The following is a 24645-nucleotide window of genomic DNA, read 5'->3' as shown; positions in this document are numbered from 1 at the left end:
TTCACCAAAAACTAGTACACGCCAGCAAAATAGTTTGGCATGACAACACAGAACTGCTCTTGTGTGTCTTTGTAAATGTGTATAATTTGGCTTGCTACTTTTTGACATTGGTGTAACCTTGAACCACCAAATCCCTGTTTGCTGGTTGTCTTTGATCGGGTTTTATGAGCCTCTGTAGTTCCCACAGAACTCTGCTTTCTCAAGCAGCTGCGATGAAGCCTTGACTTTAAAGTGTATTTACTTGTTGGGTGCATCACTTTGAAGACATTATCTAACTTTTTCACTTCTTTTCCCCATATGCAGGTCATGTCCGGCAAATGAAGACAGAATCAAAGGTGAGAGGAGACGGCCGTTACTCTTCCTTTCTGGGTGACAAATGAAGTTGTCACTCTCCTCAAGTGTGACTCGCCATCTCAGGCTGCACGGCATTCATATTTGTTTTGCCACCTGTGCTCCAAGCTGTCTCCAACGGACTGTAATAGCTCCCTCAACACCTGGCCAGAAGAGCCACCAGCAGGGGGTGGTGTTCATCCTCATAATGTCAAGCGAGACAATCTGGTAAGTCAAGACGGGCAGATGAGGGAAGTGTGGTCTTTGATTAATCCTCTGTCTGTCTGTCTGCCTGCAATATCTATCAATCTGTCTGTCTAATGTGTTTTATCAGTCTTACAACTCTTTACTTTCTTCTTCTCTTTCATCCCATCATGTGTCTGATGTACAGGGTGCAGGACGATACTTGGAGTGGTTTAGTTTTGACTGACTTACAAAAATATTCACTCAGTTTGAAATACTCCTCAATCTTGTAGTCTTTTTGCATGCATTTCACTGTAGCTTTTTCTGCATTATCTTTTGGACCACAGAGAAATCTGGCTTCATTATGAAGTCTGTCTGGGTTTGAGAATCTGCAAGGCCAGTAGGCTTGTTACCCCAAATTGTAACTTATAGATGATGCTTGGCTGTCCTTCTCCTTTGACGAAAAAAAAAAGGCTTATTTTCTCTCTCAACGATGGTGGGAGGAATCAGATGAGGCTTTGAAGTGGAGGGCGCCACAAACACACAACCGCACTGTTAATGAACAGCCTCTGTGAGAAGCACAATGCTTTTGTTCCATTGGTTGGTTGTATGGTTGGGTGGGTGGGTTGGTGAAGAGTCAGCAGGGATATGGAAGATGTGAGGGGTTTTGAAGTTGAGTCATTTATTCTCAGCTCTGCTCCCAAGGCACTCGGGCAGCAGCATTTATTTAGCTCTTGTTTAGCTGTTGTTGTGTGGCAGTCTGCTCTGTCGTGTATTCTTTTGTGGCATGTATTGTGTGTGTTTGAGTGTATGCTTTTCCCGTATGCAAACGGTTTTAAAGGCTGTGAGTGTGTGTGTGTGTGTGTGTGTGTGTGTTACTCTACACTTCAACTTCAACTTCAAAGGCAGGCTTTAAGAAAGCTTCTCTGTGCTGTCTCATGCAACTCTTGGTCCCTTTAATGAGGTTTCATCCTCCCCAAGACTTTGTGGATAACAAGACACAGTTTGTGGAGAGAGGAGATATGTATATATTCTTGTTTGTAGTGTTGGTATTACAGATCATACAATTTCATAGTGAAGTAATGTATAAATATCTCTATTACCTCATATATTATAAGCCTCCATGCTGCAATAATTTCAGGAAATTGAGTGCTTCTTAACTTTAGAGGCTGTGTGCTTTATTCCTGAGTCAGTGGAGTATTTCTGAATAAATTTAAAGTTGAGAAATAGGCCATGCAGTTACACAGTCATGCTTCATTTAGACTTGAATGCTTCAATCTAAAATGCCTAGATTAAAAAGTTGTTCGTGGGTTTTGCGAAACACGTCATCATGCAACTCGCTCTCAATAATTCACTGATTTGTTGAGTTCTACCGCCAAGTTCAATTGATTCAGCAGTTGTTTTACAGACTTAAATCCCCTTAGCTTGTTTGTCACTGAAGAAGCCTCATTTTTTCCAAAAGAGACACATCATTGTTCATCAGTTATTCTTATTTAGGCCTTAGTAAAACACAACTAGTATCCAGTTATGTGATGTACAGGGTCATCACTGTCATGCTAAGCTGGGAAAAGTCAGAGAATTTCCAAATTACATTTTCCAGGCCTGGAAAAGTCATGGAATAAGTAAAACATTTTCAAAAATACGTGGAATTTGGTTTTATGTTATGAAATTGTTGTAGTAATTTTTCACGGATAACCTCAACAACAGCAAATTTTTTTTTTTTCTTTAACTTTTGATGTGCTGTAGCTCTAATATGCGTCAATGTGTGACATTTTGTTTACCATCACATACATTTCTTCATATTTTTCCCTGAATTCCTTCTCTCTCATCTTGTGTGCCAGCTTGCTGAAATTCATGTTTGAGTAATGTCGAGCATGTGGTGCAAGGAAAAAAAAAAGGTTCCTTGAAAAGTCATGAAACAGTTTTGAAATTTTGTCCAGAAAAATGTGTGGGAACCTTGGATGTAACATGGTTAAAATCCCCCTCCAGAAAAATTTGAAGGTTAACATATTAATATTGTGTTGAACATGGTTTTCCCACACAATAGTTAAAGAAATAAACTCTGAGAAGGGTCTGGGAGCAGATTCTTTTTACCTTGCTAAGAAATTCTAGATCTGGCCTCCGCCCACCATGGCTGCTTGCGATAGGTTTTGCTTTCCCTTTCCGTAGCACTGCATATCAAGATGGCTAGTATTACGTACATACATTTTTGAATCTCAGTCAGACCGAGAATCAAACAAGGACTCGGTTGAGCACCAAAATTGTCTACTAGCAGACGTATCAGAATGGTAAGGGACGTTAATATATTTTATCTGTTAGTGGCTGAAAAATATACAATAAGATCAGCTGTAATGTGGTTTTTGATATTTTGATTTTTGATTTTGAATCTTAGATTTTTGGGAAATGTATAGCCATCCCCAGTATTCAGTAGAGAAATGTGAAAACACATCTCCATTGACAAAGTTCGAGTAGTCCAAGATGTCAAAGTCAGACATTTTAGGGGACATAAACTGAAAAAAACAACAACAACACATTTTTGAGTCAAGCGGAACTTTAATAGTTGGATGTTGACATTTTCTGTTTGGCTTTGTTGGATATCTGGTCCAATCAAAGGTGAGTTGGTCACATTTAAGTGAAAATAATAAGATATTTGTTTAGTGTAAATAAAATTAATCAAACATTGTATACCTGATACACATTTTAAAGATGTAATGGATGGCGGCAGGTTTTGATTTGCCCATAGAAAGATCATATATTCCACCTCAACTTTGACCGACTTAAGGAGAGGTCTGGCGAGCTGTGGAGGAATGCATACAGGAATCCACAGTAAGTGCTGTCTCCTGGTAAAGTGCCGCTTTTACAGGAAGAGCATGTAATAGCATGTTTAAGTATAAATTGCTTAAGTGAGTCTCCATTAGATTTCTATCAAGAGCCTGTTTCCATTACTTATGGGGTGCATTGATCAGATTCTGGCAAGTGTGTCAAATCAGCATTTCCACTGAGTCAGCTAGGATTTTGTGCGTGCGTGTGTGTGTGTGTCTCATGGAAATTGTGTAGGGCTGTGGGTCTTTTTTTAGGCCGCTAAAGCTGAGAATAACACTTCCGGGTAATTAAATGTTTAGTAATCACATACTTATGTTAACTTTAACCACCCACCTTAAAATATGCTGTGGCTGTCATAGACATACTCTCTGAGGCCTGAAGAGTTTAATTCATATATTTTGAGAAAAATGTTTAGTAATGTATTCATCTTGTCTTCTTTTAATTTTAAGTTATTTTCTGTCATATTTTGAACACTGCTTCATGTTCAATATTCCAAAGACTTTCCAAACACAAACAAGACTAATCAATTTTGTGAACAAAGTTGCCAGGGTAAGCTAAGGTTGTGCGAGGAGAAAACTCATGAGGTGTTCGAAATTGAAAGGTAGAGAGCATGACGGTGCTCAGACATGGCAAAGCGCCTTTTAGATTTTGAAATCTTATCAGTTGTTCAGATTGATATCTTGAGAAGTGTTATCAAAAGGAAAAAAAATGACCTGACAGTGGCACTAGACGGAAGCTCGGGAGGTTGCAAAAATAATTAGAAATGCTTCCTCAGGGGCCATACCAACTTCAAAGCAGTTCGACATCCAGTTGCTGGATGGGTGGAGGCTGGTGATCAGCATTGCCTTTTTTGGCATCCCCAACACCAACAGCAGAGTCACCTTATAAATATAGCAAATACCAAAACATCACAGCATCATGGCTTAAAAAATAGAGACATGAAAAGAAAATGTTCACAATCACGATAGGAAAGAGCAAGACTTGGGGGAATCTTCAAGTCAGGCCTGGGAGGCAAATGTCTAATAACCTGAGGCCCAGTCAGGTTCAGCCATAAATCTATATTTGGCTGCTGCCATGTGGGCTTACCACCTGCAACTTTAGAAAAGAGCTCTATGTGTTACATCATTAAAAACCTGTCTCATTGGAACATCTTTATTCCATTTGGGAAGCAGTAGGAGCTAGTTACCAAATACCAAATTCTCTAAATATTGGCGGGCTTTACGCTATACACATCAAAAGCTCAGGGAACCAAATGCTTTCCGCTAATGAAGCCATTGTACACATTCAAAGGGTGGGGTGCCCACTCTGTGCAGGGCAAATGGCTTTCCCAAGTAGGTAGTTTAAGTGTCTTATTCACAAGTGAGGGTATGATGTAGTATGAGATGGATGAAGAGAACATGCTCAACAAAAGTGTTCAGATGGGTAAAATACTATGGCACATCTCCCCCTGCTATGTTAAACAATGGTGACAGTTCTCTTGGATACGTGCTTTTGATCTAGCACCATGGTTGCTATGTTTTTAGAGTCCGGTCCTCACACCCTGCACATTGTTATTGGCTGGAGGCTACACACTGCCAAAAGTTTGACACACAAAATATCTCGAAATCAGCAGAATAAGAAAAATACAGGCGAAAAGCTGAATCTCAGACACCACCACACACTTAGTGGGTCATAAGTGATGACTGAGAGGGATTTATTTTTACCCTATACATAATTTTTTTTTGGGAAAATCCTACTCATTCTTTCTTTAAATTTAAATTATGCCTGGAAACATACGTGCATGTGCATGTGTTCAATTGTGTCTCTGCGCTGTAATAGTTGGTGTGATAATATATCATAACAATAAGAAGCATTTGTCATTTAAATAGACTGAATTATTAATCTTAGCGTTGCCTCTTACACTTTTTGCATAATAGCATCTGTGCTTTGGTGTAGATCCATGTGTTTGCGTGTGTGTGTGTGTGTGTGTGTGTGTTTTTCTAATCCATCATTCTTTGATGGATTACACACAGCTGAGGAGCAGCAGTCAACTAGGCCATTAGAAAAGCTTTATTAACACTGTAAATAATGACAACAGGCAGTCCTAGGAAAGATACAGATGACATGCTGTAGCTGGGGCTGAGACGCAACTGTCACACAATACTGAAGTGTTCCCCTGTTGATAAAGTATATAATACACCATATAACGGCTGTATATCAGGCTTTGAAATGTTAAGGTGTCTTTTTTTTTCTAATGGTGATACATGAATGCTGCTGCTTTTTTTCCAACATTGTGTGCAGATAAAACATGTTCCTGTTAACATTTTCCTTCTTCAAGAGGAGCTGTAGCTATTTTTCAGCGCCCTAAAAAATCTGAATTCACAGGCTCTTTGTAGCAGTGACCTATTTTTTTTTTTTTTTTTTAAATCCACAGTTTCACTCATTCACAAATGAAAGCTTCTCCCTTGTCTGGTCACAGAGGGTGGCTACATTCACTGGAGCTGTGCATAAGTGCTTGCTCAAGGACATCTCAAGAGAGGGAGAGGATAACATAAAAACAAAACAAAGAAAAAACAACAAAAAAACCTGACTTTGTGTGCCACCAGTTTTTTCCTGCAAGCTTTTGGACCCATTTACTCTTACAGTCAGCAGTCTGTGTGCCTGAAATTAACACACACACACAAAAAATCCTACATGGTTAGTGCTTTCCCAAAGAATATAGTCTTTAGTTTTTCATCATGCAGTCATTTCTTGTAGACAAAAAAAGATTAAAAACAACAGAGTTGTATTTGCAGTTCTGCTTCAGGATGAAACATTCTGATGAGATTTAATGTGAAGGGTGCAGGTCTATTGTTTTGAGCTGCCCATTTGCTGCCATGACAGTCAGGCACCTGAGGGAAAGTTTGTCCTTCCCCAACTACCTCTTGCTCCTCTTCAGCCCTGGTTCATTCCAGGTGTGCATGTGTGTGTACATGCACGTGGGAGACAGGAGGCAGAGAGTGTGTGTATATGTGCACGCAGATGCAGAAGTCGGCGAGTGTTTGTATCGGCATTTGTGCATTGGTCCTTACGTGGCTGCTTACGCGTCAGCAGACAGACACCCTCTGGCCAGAGCCAAATAAAGTCTCCTCACCTGTTTGTGGCCTTTGAGGAAGACTGTGTGTGTCACATCCCAGGGGCCAATGCCATGCTGACTTAAAGCTGCTGGAACAATCAGCAGACTTTACACGGCCGGGTCAGATAGAATAGCCTCAGCCCCTTTGAGTCCAGGATCAGGAGCTGTTTTGTCTCTCTATATACGCTGAATGACTTCAGCCCAAAGTGGATATCTTCAGAGGATAAGTGTAGTACTTGAGCTGAAAGAGCCTAGTCCAAGACTTGGGCTTTGCTTATGTAAATTGTTTGAATGGGTTTCAGTGATGAAAATGGTGGATTAAGTGCAATGCCCTTGTGAGACTGACTTCCCATACTATAACATCTCCATTTGTTCCCATTCTCTTGGCATCTTTGGTGATTTCACAGCAACACATGGAGAGGATATGCTTTGGGTTTCAGTCCAAACTTCAGTGATTTTGGATTCTTAGAGAAGCAAATACACTGCATATGGTTAAGGCAGCTTAGCATCACACATATGTGCATCTGTTTTTTCCTGTGCTGTACCATAGCTTGGAAATGTGAACTGGATTTAAAGCACATTTTGATAAAGTTTAGTCTCCTTTTGAATCTGCAGCATCTCTTTGGAGTCCACCCTCTGACACCTGTCAAAAGCAAGTACAATATTCAGTCATATTTAATCCCTTTTTAATATACTAATGCCTGAAAATGGATTTCATCTTTGGTTTGATAGCTGTTTTATTTGTCTTCACTTTAACCTGCTGATTAGCTGGTGTATGTTTGATTTGCATGAGTTTATGTGGGGTTTTATATGGGGCATTGTGAGACCGTGGAGAACTAAACAGATAGACCAGTAAAACCCATATGAGTTGAAAGTCATAGAAACTTCAGACTATAATGTTGATTCTCAGTGGGATGGACAGTTTGAACTGCTTGTCTCCATACGAGCAAACAATATTAGCCCTTTTACAGTCACTGAGCATTTTGAGGGTGATCTGTGTTTTTGATTGTCGGACCCTAACATTAAATTTGGACATCAGGTTTTCTAAGATTTATCATGTTATAATGGACTTACAAACTGCTTTGAAGATAGCAAGACACAGATAATTTAAGTTATATAGCCTATGCACTGCACCATGATTACTTTTTATGTTAGGGCATTCTTCATATAAAAGTGACCACAATGACCGAAAATACAATATCCTCATCTAAAATTACATGCTTTGGTTCATGTAACTTTTCATAATATTAGCCAGTCCATCAAAGTTCTTCATATAGTGTCCTGGTGATAAACAGTAAAAGGTTAAAAGCTGTTAATTCTGTAACTTTAATTTAAATACATGTATGAATGGAAGGTAAGGCGAAAGTAACTCGAACACTGTTTTGAAGAGGCTCATTTTTTAAGCTAGCACAAATGCAGTGGTATTTAATGTTAGGTTACACTTTGGTACAATAAGCGCACAAGAAAAAAAAGAGCAATGCCATTTTTTAAGGGGTCTCAAACTCTCACTACTCTCTCATACTTCATTTTCCTTAGCAGTTCAGCAAATCAGCGGCATACCTAGAAATGTGTGTGGGCCATCCTCACCTCCACCATCTCTCACTTGAATGCACATAGAGCATATATGGTAACTCCCATTGGGCCCTCACTACCCCTATAGATAGATCACAGTGAGGTCAATAAATCCTCTCTATTCTTTCATTTGGAAATAGATTTCATGAATATTCTATTATGTTTAGAAATGGTCAGAGGATAAATATTCCCACAACATTCAGCTCAGAGGGAATGACTGAAAAACCGCAGTCTTATGAAAAGTTCCCCTGACCTTTTTAACGACCTTTCAAAAGCCCGCTTTCCACCCCGATTAACTCATTCCTGTTTCTAAAATCTGCAGTCAGATTTTTGAGTAAAGGTCAGTCTAAACCAGAGAAATGACAACGTTAATCGGATGTCACTTTCGACTTACTGTGTTGTAATGTCCTCTGTGGCCAGTTGACTTTGCCCACCTCCTCTTATATTAACATCTCAATCATATTAGAGGTTGAGACAGGTATAATCTGTGCTGTAAAACCCTCCAAAAATCTGATTTACTACCTGTCAGTTTACACAGGCTAGATTGAAAACAATTTCACACATGGTTTCAGAGGAGATTTCTGGGAAGCTTTTAGACCAGGTTGTTTCTGTGAAAAGAGCAGACCATGTGGAGATTGGCTCTTGCCAGAGAGCTATCTGTTGATACAATCAACCTTGGGGATTACATGAGGTAGAATGGATAAAGCGGCAGCTGTGGAATTACTTAGCTGTAACAAGAAAGTCATTTCTTTGACCACCTCATGAATTAGTTAAACCCTAACCGTTGGTGATTCACTTGAGTGATGCAACAGCTCAGTTTAAGTGAATCTTTTCATGACATCAACTGAAGCATATCAGACATGTCATTGTGTGATTCTCAAAGAGGGTGAGTTTAATCAGATTATCTATGTTAAGCATGTATAAATGAAATATGCGGCAATGAATTAAATATTGAAAGGTATGTTACCTCTAAGTAGGCTGGGGAGACATGGCTTGAAATCCATAGCAACAATAACACAACGTCACATTTACCTCTGTAAGAACAAGTTAAAAAAAGATCTTTATGAAAACATGTACTTTCCTTTACCCACGATTCTCCATTCTCGCAGTTGACATACAGAACAATAGGAAGAAAAAAGTAAGCCTGTACACTTAAGGCCTTTGTACACTGAGTTGCATTTCTCGGATGTTTTTTTAAAATATAAAACCCATTATTCAATAAAAATAGTTATGCACAGAAACTTTCAACTCTCCATTTATGCTGTTTTTTAATAACCTTACGCCCACGTGATGTGTTTGTTACTTTTCTTCAACTCACATACTGAACAAGCATAAAATCTTTGATTATGACTTCAAGTAAGATTAGTTAACCTTAAGAACTCCTTTACACATTTGTGGTTGAACACATTTTTTATGTTTCTCTGAAAGAAGCACCGATTCATTCCAACAAGTCACTGAAACTGACTTTATTAAGTCATTTGGATATCAGCCAGACATAACCATGGTGCCTTTTTTATGCTATACCCCTGTAGTTTGCTGTGGTGCGCAAACATGAATGCGCATGTTACAGCATCACTTTCTGCATGTGCTTTACAATAAATGCATTTAAACCTGGAGGCAGTGATAGGCCTTTACTTTGAAACCAGATGTGTTGAGAATGACTTTTTGTTTAGGTTTAGACGTGTTCTGCATTTTTTGTCAAGAGGTCATTTTAAAACATTACATGGATAAATCTGTTTTTATTCTATGTTTAACAAAGCACAATAGGGGAGAACAGCTCAAATTTGTTGACATCATATCAATGACATATTAGCAAGTGAAGTTTCAGAACAATCTTGGAGAGTTAATTCCACAGTGAAGATGTATGTCTCCACTTGAAGTTAAGAACTGATGTGTAGTTATGACTTTCCATTATATAAATCAGTCAATCTGTATTGTGTTGACTGGAGCTTAAGTTTGACCAACATGAGATCTTGTCTCTGTCCTGGTAACTCTGCACCCTTGTCCTTAGCTTTCTGCACACTCATGTTTTTTTTTAGTTTGTTGCATGATTGATTATATTGTCTTCAAGCACCGGCAAAAACCATACAACCTTTATACATCTAATTTGCATCTGATTTGAATCAAAGGAGCAGCTGTAGTAGTAGGAAGTCGACGCTGTTTGTAAGTCTGACACACTGTTTCTTTTTTTCAGTGTCAAAACTCTCAGTAGTGTTTGCGAGTGCATGTCTGTACGACCATTATGTTCTGAGCATGACTTCCTCTCACATCCTTGCTGGTCATGCTCTGTCGATGAAGTGTGTTGTTGCGTTGCAGCATGAGATAAGAGGATCAAGGAGATACACCGTTGCCCTGGATGTGCGCTGGCGTGTTATCTCATTTTTTTGATCTTTTTTAGAGAGCAAGCTTGCGATCTTTGCCTCTAGGGGCCTCCTCAATATTTCATGACTGTGCAATGTATCTTTTTTACACTGAAATATGCTGTGAATTAAACATGACTGACTGCATAACCAAAAGCTTTTAATGCAAGTAGAAGGGCAAGCCTCCCTGGGTTCGCCTTTTAATTAAAGAATAAATGGCCGTGGATTTTGGTGAATTTAACGAGGCATAGATTTGCTTGATAAAGTTCAAGAATACCCTGTGCACTTCTTAGAAAGGAAACCTCTCTGCTCTCGGTGCCCCCTAACATTTAAAGCCATTTCAATCACTTGTGAAGCAGGTCCACTACCTCATGGAGGCATAAAGGAGCGATAAAATAGTTGTTTGTAGAGTATTAAATGCTCAGGCATCCCCAAGACTTTTATTTTCCTACAGAAGCTTCCTACAGAAGCTCCTCATGAAAGGAGATGGTCATGGTGGTCAGGGTTACAGTGGAAATCCCTCATGTAATCATTCTTTTATTGGTCAAGAGCCTGTTAAAAATGTATCTTGTTTGAGGTTGCAATGCTACACTATTTAGGATATCAAGAATTCCACAAATGATGCCACCTTCTTGGTAAAATACACATTCAGAGTTGATCTGCAAAATCCACATAAAGTAACAGTCACTTTTTCTTCCTCACACTTTGTGATGTAATGAGCTATTTTATTATAAAGTTTTGTTTTATAAAATAACCACCCTCATATGGGGCTTCATCTTTTACTCATCTCAAAATAACTCGTCTGTGCTTCCGTGTCATGAATAAATGATCATATGCAGAACACCAAGAAGCAAAAGCATATAGGATAACAGTGTCATGGAAAGGGAGACTTTGCCACAGATCTATTATTAATGTATTTCATGATCAAACATGCCACATATCCACAACAGGATGACACATCATTCCTCGCATTTCAGCTAAGACGAGGCTAGATGTCATAATATTCTATGCTAAATCATGTTCATTTTTAGATGCAACAATTTAGAAGGTGCCAACATTTGTCTGGAGATTATGATTATTATGATTTGATAAAAAATGATCAAACTTTATCCAGGAATTCTGACTAAATCATTGCTCTCTGGATGCAAATGTTAGATGTAATTAGTGCTTTTCTTTGTGTTTGTCTGAGGACACTATGTATAAGATAAGATAAGATAATATAAGCCTTTATTGTTTCCCTTAGCAGAAAGTTGTCTTGAACATTTTACAGGTGACACGGCTACACACATGCAGTCAAACTACAATTAACACACAGTATTTTTTTCAAATTCAGCATGTTGAATAGGTGTCTGAGATGGCAGAGCCCATTGGTGAATGAAATCACACACTAATACATATATACACTAAAGAAACTGAAATGAGAAAAGTACATAAATGGCTAAAGTGAAGAGGGAGTGAGATTGAAACAAACATGTTGTATTAGGTAACATTCTTTACTTTTGAGACATTAAGCATCTCGAGCAGAAATGGCTTGTTGTGGTTTATGTAATTGTTTGCTATTGCGTGGTAAATATCCTTTGTTCTTCAACATCCGGTTGTTTTATTAATGTGCAAACTGGCCAACTAGCATCATGAATCTGTCTGGTCAGTCTTCCGGTTTTCCTTTGTGAATTACATATACAGATTACCTCCACCTGCTGCTATGAAGAGTTATTTCCTCCCACGCAGGTGCAGAACATGTTTGCTAGCTTAATGTTGGCTGTCGTATTTGTGGTGTGTTCACGTACAACTTTTTGGCTGAGACACAAGCGACATGAGGTGACGCAGCAGTTGGCCTTTGACACCAGTAGTTCTTTGGTGTCATTTTGGTGTGTCAGTGGCATAACAGAAGTATGAGCCCCTTCGACCATATTGTCTTCTCGGGATACATGGAGACATTTTACTCAAAATGTCTCCATGCTGCAGTCACTTTTTTTACGAAGTTTTATTTGATCTAACTGAATGGGTGAAGAGGAGATTGTTGGCACTTTTAAAAGATGATCATAATGAATGCTCCATTGGGCACCATCCCACCATTTAAACTATAATTACTCCTTAATGTATCAATATGAAGGTGCAGTTGCACAATCTGTTCTGCTGCAAAGGGTAGAGAGTTTGACAGTATTACATATCTGCTCTCTTCTGTTCAAAACAAGTCATAGTACAGTATAGCCATATTCTCAAAGCACAGAGCTCTATCTTTGTGCAGTCATCCTACAGTAGCAGCAGCAGCAGTGGCTTGACAAAAATAGCTCGAGGCATCAAAGTCAGAGGTGACAGCAGTTCAACCAGCTTCATGGCCTTTCTTAAGATAATTATTGTTTTATTCATACAAACTGTAATGTGATATATTATGCTCAAAGGCCATTTGCAGCACAATGAAGTAGTGAGCAGCGGAAAAAGTTTTAGATTTATCATCTTTTTGAAGGGAACAAGAAGCTCCTCTCAGATCTATATACTCAGAGCATTTGTCATGACGCAAAGGGCTGAAAGGACCAGTTGGTCAGGGTTTTTCACATTTTAATGATCCTCTCTGGGACTTATTCCCCATTTCTTTCTCTCTCTCACTCTGTCTCCCACTCCCAATGAAAAGAAATCCCAGAAATATGGATAAGGATTGCCCCACAGAGAGTACATGACCTCATTTCCATGTGTCACAGTGATCTAATAGGCTTGGACACTGCGAGCAAGGATCTGAAGGGTTTAAAAATGTTCTTACTTCACTCTGTCTGTTTGGCCGTTATAGGTGAGGATAATGAGGCCCTGGCTGCAGAAAGGGTAGAGGCACTTTAAAGTAAAACCACCTAAACCTCCTTTTACTTTGGAACCAAAGAGGTCAGATCTAGTTGCAGAGTGAAGCCAAGAAACTTGAAAAATTAATCATGGCAGATGTGTCCTTAGTTGTGGGTTACTTGAAAACACCAAGGATGATTTATGCAGTTCACTTAATGCTTCTGGGTACTTTATTCCAAAACACAGTTTAATTAAATTATTCTAAAGAGCTTTAAATAATTCAAACAATTTGACAAAATACAAAAGAAAAGAAAGAGTTTACCTTAGAGAGCTTTATGCAGTAAATTGGAGAAAATAAATCCTGACACTGCAGCGGTGGGATTTTGTACAGAAACCGCTCTAACAACCACTGACAGCTGCACATTAGCAAGGAACTGTATGTAACTAGCAACCATCAGCACTATAAACCAATTAGAAGTTGACAGGAACCAAGTAGACATTAACACAAAGCAATTGAGCAATCTCCTTCACAGCCTTTCACGAGCCCACAAAGGAGATGTCACTTTCTCTCTTTTTTTTTTTATAATTACTACTCTTTCAATTATCCTTGATGAGGGGGAATTATTTTATTTAATAAATTACTGTGAATTAAGCCGTAAATGTATGCAAGCTTGTGAATTTGACATGCCCAATAAGTGGATGTATTTATCCTGCAGCTAATTCAGTTCAGGGCATATCTATGCTATTGTATGTTTACCTTTTAGCATTGTTCTTGAAGCCGTATTGTTCTTTTCAAAAGTGCGTGGATAAATGTATTGATAAACAGACTTTTTAGCGATGGTTCTGCAAACAAAACAATTTCCCTGTGCTTGGTTTCCTACACATCTTCTTCTGACATATATTTAGCAATCACCTTAGTGCTTTGACTGATGTTTAAATCAGCTGAATTCTTACTTTAGTTTCTGTGGTCATTATTTCTAATAGAGGCTGGTGTCCCTTTTCACATTGTCTTAATCCTGCTCCTGAAACTCCGCAGCTGTCTGCCCATCTCAGTGCCATCACCATCCACGAGTCAACCTACTTTGCCTGAACAAAGCTGACATCTTACAGCGAACCACTTAGAGACTTCTCCCACAGCTGTTTATACTCACACAGAGGGGATGTCATCCGTTGAAAGTTTTCAGTTAGCACTGATCCCATGAGATTTTTTTTTTCAATTGACAATGCAGTTGTTTTTTTTTTACATCAAGGACCCACAAATAGTTTTCTGCCCTTGTCTTTTGATTACATTGTATAGCAGTGACCCCCGTCTGAGAAGCTTTGTGTTGTTAGACGTAATTTAATGTGATTTTCATGTCTGTTTAGTCCTTAAGAGCAGAGATGACAGCAACACAACTAAAAGGTTGAATCAGAATAGTGAGCAAAGTGCAGTCTGCCATTGTGAGTGCTACAGTTTAATGGACCTATAATTAAACATTAAAAATGTCACTTTATTAGTCAGTAAGTTAGTGACTAATACAATAGTGTCAGTCTTCCTAATCCATTTGATTTAATGGTGAGTTAAGATGACATACAATTGAGTAAATGTCCTTTTAACGTAATTTAAATGAAGTAGTTCAAAATAAGGATGACTGTCTTCCCAATGCTGAGAAAGATAACTGTCCACCACTTCCCATATTTTATTCCTCAGTTTCACATTAAAGTAAATATAGATATATTCATTTGATTCACAATATCCAACTGAATTACATGTGACTGAGTTTGTGAAGTAATAACTCTCAGTGGGCACAGGGGCGTAGCACCAAAATGTGAGCCCTGAGCATAAGCATTCTATGTGGGCTCCCCGGCCTTTCTCTATTGAGCCAAGTCTCTTTCACACACTTTTTCATTTTTTTCAATTATTATTATTTAATGTAGTCAGTTGGCTTTTTTCCCCTTTCCTTGCGTTCTTTTATTTTTTTGGAATGCTGATCCCTTTTTTTGGGAAAAGGCATACGTTGGTGCTCCAGCAGTATGTCACAGTAAGGTCACTCACTCGTCATTGGCTTTGTTCAGAGACGAATCCTAGTGCAGGGGCAGATAAACCAGCCTTTAAAGGGGTAAAAGGCAGCTCCAATATGTTTTTAAATAAAAAGTTTAGTCTTTGTACTGATTTATTCAGCCAGCTTTAATATAATTTTGGCAGTAATGACTTAACAATAAAAATCTACAAACAAATAGCAAACAGCAAACTGTCCCACATGTACCCCCACAACAGCACCAATGCCTAGGCCAATGAAAGTCCATGGTAAACAGGAATTTTCTCATACAACATGATGCAAATAAATGGCAACGCAATAAAAATGCAGATATGCTAAAACCTCTAAATGTATAGATTGTATATCTATTGTTAGCTGATGCACATACGCAACATTTATAATAAGCCATTCTCCAAATATAGCTGATACATAACAATGGAGGGAGAGACATACAATGGTGGAAGAGGACGTCCTGGGCAGATGCTGCATCAATTATGTACTGAATGACAAGAGGATGCTGGCTGGAGCTTAATTAGTCATTAATGGGCATGTCAAAAGTTCACAGTCAAACAACAATACATCATGGCTTCCTGTGTGTGGAGCGGCACACATTCCCTAATCTATTTAATATACCATAAATCACAGCGTGTACCACAGAATAGATAAAAAAATGAATATATGGTATCGCACAGGTTGTAAAAGTGAAACAACCAGCAGATGAAATGATGCCTACCATAAGCTGAGTTATCTATCCACCCTGTAATCTTTAACCCAGCACACTCTGACAGAGATAAACATGTTTTGTTGCAGCAGACAGCGCGCAGCGTGAGGCCTTCATTAGGCCTTGTGTAGCCGTGTCCATTGAAGCCATGGGATCTCTCCAAGATTGATTGTGGCAGAGCACAGATCAGTTAGGGGACCTCCCCCACTTTCTGCTGCTGGTCCAAACCCAATAGTCCTGCTAGGGAGGAGCTTAGGGACCCCCACTCTACACAGAGGCAATATCATCTGATAAATTGCCTTTCCTGGCACGATTATACACCGGGGTGTTCCCCACGGTCTTTGGGAGCAATGTTTTAGAGCTTCAGCATTGTGGGAAGGTAGTAAAAGTGGGGCAATCTGTTATAAGAATGGACAAGCAATGATAGGCCTAAATCATGTGCTGTGCAGGCATTAAATCAAATGTGGGCTTTAAAACTAAATATCACACTATATGTGGTTTATTATTGAACATTATATGTCTATATTCATTGAGCTGCTGGTTTGTTTGTTTTTTTCTTTTGTGATATGGAGACTGTTGAAAACCCAGGAGGGTTCTCACTATTTTCTCAGACAGAGTAGAATAGCCAGCAAAGCGAGCTGAAGGTAGATTCAGAGTGAGTGGAGGTGGAAATGCCATTTTTTCCTGTACAGAAATAGAAAAATGTCTGATTTTTTTTTTGTTATTTATGATATCTCTTATAAGGCACATTTTCATGTGGCCACCCAGCACCCATAGCATTGCTTTAAAACATTGGACATAGTAGGCAACTATCATTCATTCTTTCATGACTTCCACACAGTCACTGTTGCACTGTTTCTTTGGCTGGCATACAGAAACAGAGAATACCCAGATTGTTTAATCCCCAACTTCCTGCTACAATGTTTTTTCGCCCTCAGGGTGCTTCAGATTGGGCCGTGTTGTATTTCCAAACCTCAAATAACTCAAGCCTGGAGCGTGTGAGATCCAGCTGACATACAGACCCTGGAGTATCTCGAAGGTTTTCCAAAGGGTTGGCCTCTACACTGGTTCACTGAAACAATGCAAAGTGATGTGGCTATGAGGGGAATGTCTGCCAAAACTGTTGGGTGCACTTTAATTATGGAGAGGGATTGTGCAACCCGCCTGACTGGCTTGACATTATTCAAAAGTAATTAGTTGCTTGTTATTTTAATTATGGATGAAAGGACACAAGAACAGAATTAACTCTGAAATGGAATTGCTGCATTGCCAGAGAGAGAGAAGGGAGATGGGAGGGGGTTTTAGTACACACTAAAGAATTTTCATATTTTGGTCGCAACCTGCACGGAACAAAATTTCTATGATATGAAAGTCTTGTCCTGTGCTATTTTGTTAAAATCTATTATGGATGGGCTCAAGTAAGACATTTCTCAATCACGCCAACCTTTTCTATAAATACCCAGCAATTGACAGGCGAGGGAAGCAGGTAAGCACAGAAAAACAAGGATATATCTTTTATAACCTCAACAACTCTCTCTATTTTTCATGACCTTCATGGCCTTATTTGTTTAGGTTGATTGCCTTATTGGGAAAATTTTGAAGCAGCACATACAAATGATGCTCTCATACATGCAATCTCACTTGGAAATCTCCTCCTTAAAGTGCTAAAAAGAGACTTTGGGAATACATAAACACATAACTATAATCCACAGAGAACTTAAATTTATCTGGAACTGTAAAGGTGCTTCAGGCAATTTAGTCCTAACTGGCAGCGAGTGTGCTGTTAAAGAATTGAAGGCCCTTATTTAAAACCTGGCACATTTGTGGTCACTTTTGCAGATCTTGGCTGCCTTTTAGGGACTTAATGGTGTTATGTTGTTATATATGTAAATTGCAATTTATTCTTATTTTGGATGGAAATAATTTTTTAAAAAAAAGCACATTAGTGAATGGCATGTTATATTACACTGTATTTTCTCTTGGCAGAACAGTGTTTACCCCGAGGGGACTGCACTGCTACAGGCTTCCCACAACTTCTTCATCCACTTATCTTCCCAACAGCATCTTGATTCCCCACTGGAGCTTCAGATAGATTGCTTTAATTAATCACCAACATACTCAATGCACACATAACAAGTGCTAAGTACTGGCCAGGTCAACCGTTAAATGCCCCAGAGGGAAATATCTGGGGAAATCTGGGAACCACTGAGGTAGACTTCAACACAGGGGGAAAGTGAGCAATCACTGATAGCTAATGCAGTAAATAAGCTTCAGGGATGTGCACTCTGCTCACAGTGACACTACATGTGTTTATATCTGCGTTCAGGTGCAGCATTTGTTCACTCCATATGTGACCAATTAGTGACATGTGACATTTCATAAACATGACTCACCATTTCTAAATTCAGCTCTGTCGAAGATGCCGTCCAAAGACCCCAAAGCTGGACCCTCCATTTAACTGGTGGAAACAAAAGTCAAAACTCTATGGTAAAATGGTAAGCAAGCTAAGCTAATCACTAACCATTAACAGCTTATTTAGCTCTAGTGCCCACATGAGTACCTTCAATTATTGTCCTTACAGTGAAGCCCACAGGTTCAGGTTCCACCTGGGTGTGGCAAGCTAGCTGAAGAAGTGAAATGTGGCAGTTTTGAAGAGTGTAAATTCCTTCTGCTGGGGATGAGCTGCCTCTAGTCCCTATTCAAAGCTAACATGTCACAGCCCAGAAATGTGTGTCATTTGGGGTAAAATATGCTACTGCCTTTGAACATGAGCATCTGCCAAAAAATATAATGTAATGTAAGAGACTATAATAGTATTACTGTTTTTTTTTTCGTTTTTTTTTTCAAATGTTCAATTTCAATTATACTTAACTAGGTGTCCTAACTGCCGCACTACTGCTGCCAAACAAGGCTTTACAGCCATTGGTTTGTTTATACCCTAACATAAGCTTATTACTCCTAGCATCTGCTTTTAGGCTTCAAAAGTCCTGTAAGTGGTGTTCATTTTTGAACATTATCTTGCTGAACAAAACTTGTAGTAATCATAAATGTTTGTGTATTTTCTGGCGGAATCCAAAATCCAATGGAAAAAAAACCCTATTGGTATCTGGAAGAGGGAAGCTTCGTCCCTGTGGCACTTTATGTAGCTTCAGTAGCTTTTCATGGGGTTGCTAATGATTTGGAGGCAGTTACTGTTTTCTCATGTAGTATTCTAATATGTAGTATTAGATGTGTGTGTGGGTGTGCGGGTGTGGGTGTGCGTGTGGTTCCTCTGGGGCTGAGACAAGGATTGTCGTTTGACCCTCGCTCAGGTCTTGGGTACAGAGCCAATAATGGAAGTGATTTAGGAAGTCATTGTTAATAGGCTTGATTATTTGCTCTGCCTGTTCGAGCATTTCAAACAGAGATATCATACACAGAGTAACTTAAGCACCCAACTCTCTCACTCTCTCTCTCTCTCTCTCTCTCTCTCTCTCTCTCACACACACACACACACACACACACACACATGCACATGCACATGCACACACACATGCACACAGTGGTTTAATTCCTCCTCAGCATTAAGCTTTTAGAAGGCAACAGCAGCGGTTAAGGCATGACAGCTCCCTGGGGACCCTCAGTGCAACTCAGCAGAGAGCTCTTTATGACTACAGATTACCTTCTATTGCATTTCTTTTTTGGTGACAGAGGGCCCTTCCTGGCCTCCCTTAAGCCCACACCTTGTCTCATTCCCATGTTCTCTCCCTCTCTTTCTCACTCTCTCTCCATCTATCTATCCATCTGTCCATACCCTCCCAATCCTTAGTCGGTCCAAAGATTTCTCCTCAAGCTACTGTCAATGTTTGGCGTGAACGCACAGGAAGTCAATCCCCTCTGAAACCTGCCGTGTCACTCCCGGATGCTTTGTCTGAAATAATTAGGGCTTTCATTAGCATCCGGGAGCATGGCTCCATTCGGTACTTGCTTAGGGAAGGTTTCCCATAATTGGCGTCAAGAGCTTGAGAGACTCACCTCCCCTGACACCAGTCTCGGAAAACTAGGTGTCTTCGATGCCATGTTTTCCCAGGCCCTATCAAGCTTACACAGGAAAGCTGCTTCCTCTCCTTGTCTCTTCACCAGCTAGCATTTAAAAGTTTGATACTACTCCCTCCTCTTCCCCCCTCCACCCTGTCTCTCAGTGCCATTTCCAGCAGCCACTCAGAAATGGAGGCCTCCTGATCTGTCTCTCAGTATTTCATTCTGTCATTCTCCAGACATCGAGGTGAAAAAAAGAAGAAGGTACACCAAGTCTCTTTTTGACATGCTGCCATTGAAGAACTTTTGAAAACTTTGTAGGTGTTGAAAATAGCAGCGGCGCCTTTCCCCACACATCCTGTTCCCTGTATATTGTGGAACAGTCACTCAAATTCTAACTCACTTATATGTATTTACATGCTGGGTTGTTGATGGAAGAAACTAATAAATAGTTTTATCACCTAGTTGAACATAGAGATGTTTTGGCGTGTTGGTGTTGAGAGATTTCTAAAATGAGATCAGATGATTCACTTATTAAAATGTTTCTGGTACAGGGGTTTAGGAATAGTGTTTGCACTATAATACAATCACATATTGTCACAAAATAAAAATAAATACCTTATCGAAGAATCAGTTTAAGAAATGAGATACTACAAATTTGATGCCCAGTTTCCAGCAGGTCTTGTGTATTATTGTTGCACTCGCAGGAATGTTATGGAAAAAAAATGGTAGTTGGTACCGCAGTGGAATAGAGGCTGTTGTGAATAGCTTGCAAGCCTTTGTAATAACACAAGAGGCGTCACGAGTCTTGGATTTGCCGGGTGCCCTCGTAACCTAATGATTAGGCACAGACCAAATGACCACAGTGTCCAGGGATCAGCTTCAAGCCAGTGGAGCCTTGTTGTATGCCATACCCCTGTCTCTCCCTATGTCTCATACATTTTTCAATAAGTTCTCTAACCTATATGACCCCATAAATCATATGCTCATACCAATAACTACAACCCACTGTAATATTTTCTAAATGAACACACCTACTGATGGACAATGGCTAAATAATAATAGGATGAGGAGGAAGAAGGAGAAGAACTTGGATTTCTATGGCGCCTTTCAGGTACCCAAGGCACAGTGTAAGTAAGGCTTACAGTGTAAGAAAACAATAATAAATTAATAAACAAATATTATAAAAAAATAAGAACAGTTATAATATAAGGCAGTCAACATACTTGCTATTTAAAAAAACTCAGCATTGACTTTTTTTTACTGCGATGTGGGAACACCAGTGTCCAAAATGAGCAGACTTTCTCGCTTTTTAAACTTCTTTGCTTTACTATGGCCACTAGAGGTCACTGCTAAACAATACACACTCAAAATTGGTCGTCATTTTGGCTTGAGAAACCGTGGGCTGCATTTTGGTTTTTGTAGGAAGCATTTAGATGCTAAAATGAATAATTAATATTGAGATACCTATTAAAACAACTGAAATTATCAATGTACTGTGAAAAACAAGATCTATTTAAATATTAGTAATGAAAAATATAATAAATTGTTTGTATCTTCTGTTGAGAATTATTTAAGTGCTGGTAAGTGCTTGGTCCAATGTGATAAGTCAGTGAATCAGATGGGCTGAGTCTGGCAGATCTCAATGCATTTATTCTGTTTTTAGTGTAGTAACTATGAATCGCCATATTTAGTACTAGACAATGTGATGTAGAGCCTCTGCTTGTTTTTTTGTGTGTTTTTTTTCTCAAACTCAATAATCCTTATTCAAGACAATGAAAATATGTTATAATTTTTCCTGGTGTGAACAGAGGTGCTCCTGGTTTCCACTCTATAATGCAGCTGGAATCCTGAAAGATGCTGGGTTTACACATTGTTATGCACTTTAACCTTGTGTCCCTCACACTGTTGGTTGGTCTTGCTATGGTTTTTTTTGTTGTCACTGTGGCTCCTGAGCTCACACTCAATGTCTGCTGCTCAGTATTTCTATTTTATCTGTTCCCTTCCCAGCCCTGCGTTCCTCCACACTAACACTAGCCCCAAGTTCAGTATATCAAATGAAATAAATAAACTCATGTCACCAAAAACACAAATCCATCTGTCATCAATAGGTTAATTGAATTCATAGCTGCAAGAGGTTGCTGGTTCCTTGCTAACCATCAGTCAATTTCCGCAAAAGGTTTTCCATGGAATCAATCAGAGTCCATGTCACATCTGAATTCAGTCCAACAAATTTAATTTGTATTTCTCACTGAAACACAACAGAATGTGATACAGCATAAAAAAACACAACTTAGTGTTGTTAAACAGTGAAAAGTAGAAGCATGTATAACAAATGAAATCACATTAAGAGCAGCTTTTAAACTGAGAGCATTTTCACAGTGGGTTTCTGAATTCAAATAAGCCCAGACCACTGATCAAACGCCTATCATTCATTAGAAATGAAGGAGTGGGTGGTGGAAGAACAGAGAAAAACAGCCGACAATGAAAGTGCACCATCATGGAGCCTATGACATGAACACTGCAGCCTTTTAAAAGTAAAAAGTTAAAGAGCCCGACATTTTTAGTCATGTTTTCCCAAAGAATAGCTGCTGTCCCTTTTGAGCCTCATCAGTTCTCCTTAAATCAACTACTGACTTATACTGCAGCTGGGGATCAAAGATTAGAATCAGTAATCCCAGTTAGTCCCTCTTATAGGGACACTTCGCTGATTTTCAACCAGCTTTGTACCAAAACAATATGGGTAGTATGTTTCATGAACAGTGGTAGACTTTCCTCCATCTAACCAGTGCCTGAATATCTCTCCTTCCTGGCAAAAGACTGCCAAATGACACAATTAACGTCATTAATTAGGTTGCATTAGGTGACCCAACAGGTGCATCCTGGTAATTGTAGGTTTTCTACCATTTGATCAAAAGACAATACCATAAGCGCTTTTTCTTTGTTTTCTCTGGTCATGTAGCACTAATTCTTTTAAAAATGCATCTTTGCATTGCAGAGATGGCTTACTTTTATGTGAGGACTGTCTTTATATTGGTGAAATACTTATTTAAATGTCATAATGTGACTGTCAGTTTACATCAAATTGAGCGTAAAAACACACAGTTATATGTTCAGCTTCACCTTCACATTAATTGTCATGTGGCCATATGTTAAAATGTGTAGGTGCTCTTTTGCATATGTCTTTATGGAGGTTTATGCATTTGCAAGTATGGTATTTCTGTAAACTTATCAACTACCACTTGATGTTTACCAACCTTGACAGACCAGTGGAGAAATAGGATTCTTGTAGTGATACCACTTACTTATAATAGCATATGCCATTTGGGAGTTGCAGGTAATTGCTTTATTAATCCCTCATTGGGGAAATTACATTTTTACACTCCGGTAATATTATTCCTCACACACAAACATGCAGGCTTGAAATGAATACATGCACACACAGGACTGTAGACATGCATTAGTTTTAGAGGGATGTCCACTCACTCATGTATGGTATTTTCTGGCTCAAAAGAAACATCATAGCTATGTAAAATACCAAACTCAAGACTTCACAATGTCACAAACTACTGGGTGATGACACGGTGGCTATGTCCATTTGTTTATACAGTCTGCGGTCCAGACTACGTGATGGGTCCGTGCTGGACTTCTGGACATGAACCCACCACCCTCTGGTTCCACCACCCTGCATACGTTCCTAGCCGCCACAACTACAGCTACAAAGAGTAGGTTCCATTCTAATTTTCTTTAAATCTCTCTTGTGTCTTTGGTTGGCTGCCTTGCATACCTGTCTGTTCAACCATCTATCATGGCTGCCATGCAACATCTATCTAACTGTCTGTCTGTCTCTGTCTATCTCTCTCTCTTTCTCTCTCTCTCTCTCTCTCTCTCTAACTCTATCTCCCATCCGTAATAGGGAGTATTCACATTTTACACTCTGTTGTTAATATTCCTTACACACAAATAATGGGTTCAAAATAAAGGCATGCACACACAGGAACTATGCATAAGTTGTAGAGGGGTGTCCCTGTCTCAAATATTGAGTTTTCTGGCTCAAAACAAAACAAGATGGCTGTGTAAACCATCAAACTGAAGACTTAACAATGTCACAAACCAATGGGTGATGACACAGTGGCTCTGTCCATTATGTTTATACAGTCTGTGGTCCAGATTTTGTGATGAGTCTCTGCTGGGCTCCTGGACTTGAACCTAACACCCCACACCGTACAGATGCCCCTACAGACTGAGCAACGGCCAACTAAGAGTAGGTCCCATTTTTATTTTCTTAAAGTCTGTCTTGTGTTTTTGGGTTGGCCGCCGTGCCTACCTTTCTGTTTGATCATCTGTCATGCCGTGCCATAACTATGACTCATTGTGAATATTCTGGTTTTACACTTGTTTTTTATTATCCATTATACACACACATAGACTCAAATTGCACACATGTACACACAGAATCCATTGACATTATGCATTAGTTATAGAGAGATGTCAGACTGTAGTAGCACCTCTCCAGCTACTAGCCACTGTGCCTCTCTTCGAGGATCTACTGTGGCCGCCGTGCCATGACTATCTCTCTCTCTATCCCTCGGCTCTCTATCACTCTTTCTCTCTATCATGGCCGCCATGCCATTGCTATGTCTCTTTCTATATTTCTATTTATTCCTCTATCTACCTATCTATATATACCTCATCCCTCTTTCACTCTTGTTATCTTTTATAGCTGCCACTCTGTGACTGTCTTTTGTCTTTCTG

At 39.3% G+C, this 24645-nt stretch overlaps 1 long non-coding RNA gene across 1 annotated transcript; it reads left to right on the top strand.

Annotated features, from left to right (window-relative positions):
• The first annotated feature begins 329 nt into the window (after positions 1-329).
• Positions 330-24155, top strand: LOC148187256 (uncharacterized). Its single transcript, XR_015778919.1, has 3 exons — positions 330-558; positions 23501-23615; positions 24049-24155. It is a non-coding gene; the product is annotated as an uncharacterized LOC148187256 (long non-coding RNA).
• The last annotated feature ends 490 nt before the right edge of the window (positions 24156-24645 follow it).

The sequence above is a fragment of the Plectropomus leopardus genome, chromosome 15 (assembly GCF_026936395.1).
Source record: "Plectropomus leopardus strain MGB_pleo_1.0 chromosome 15, ASM2693639v1, whole genome shotgun sequence".
NCBI classification, from domain to species: domain Eukaryota; kingdom Metazoa; phylum Chordata; class Actinopteri; order Perciformes; family Serranidae; genus Plectropomus; species Plectropomus leopardus.
This window is presented reverse-complemented; position numbering and strand designations above follow the sequence as displayed.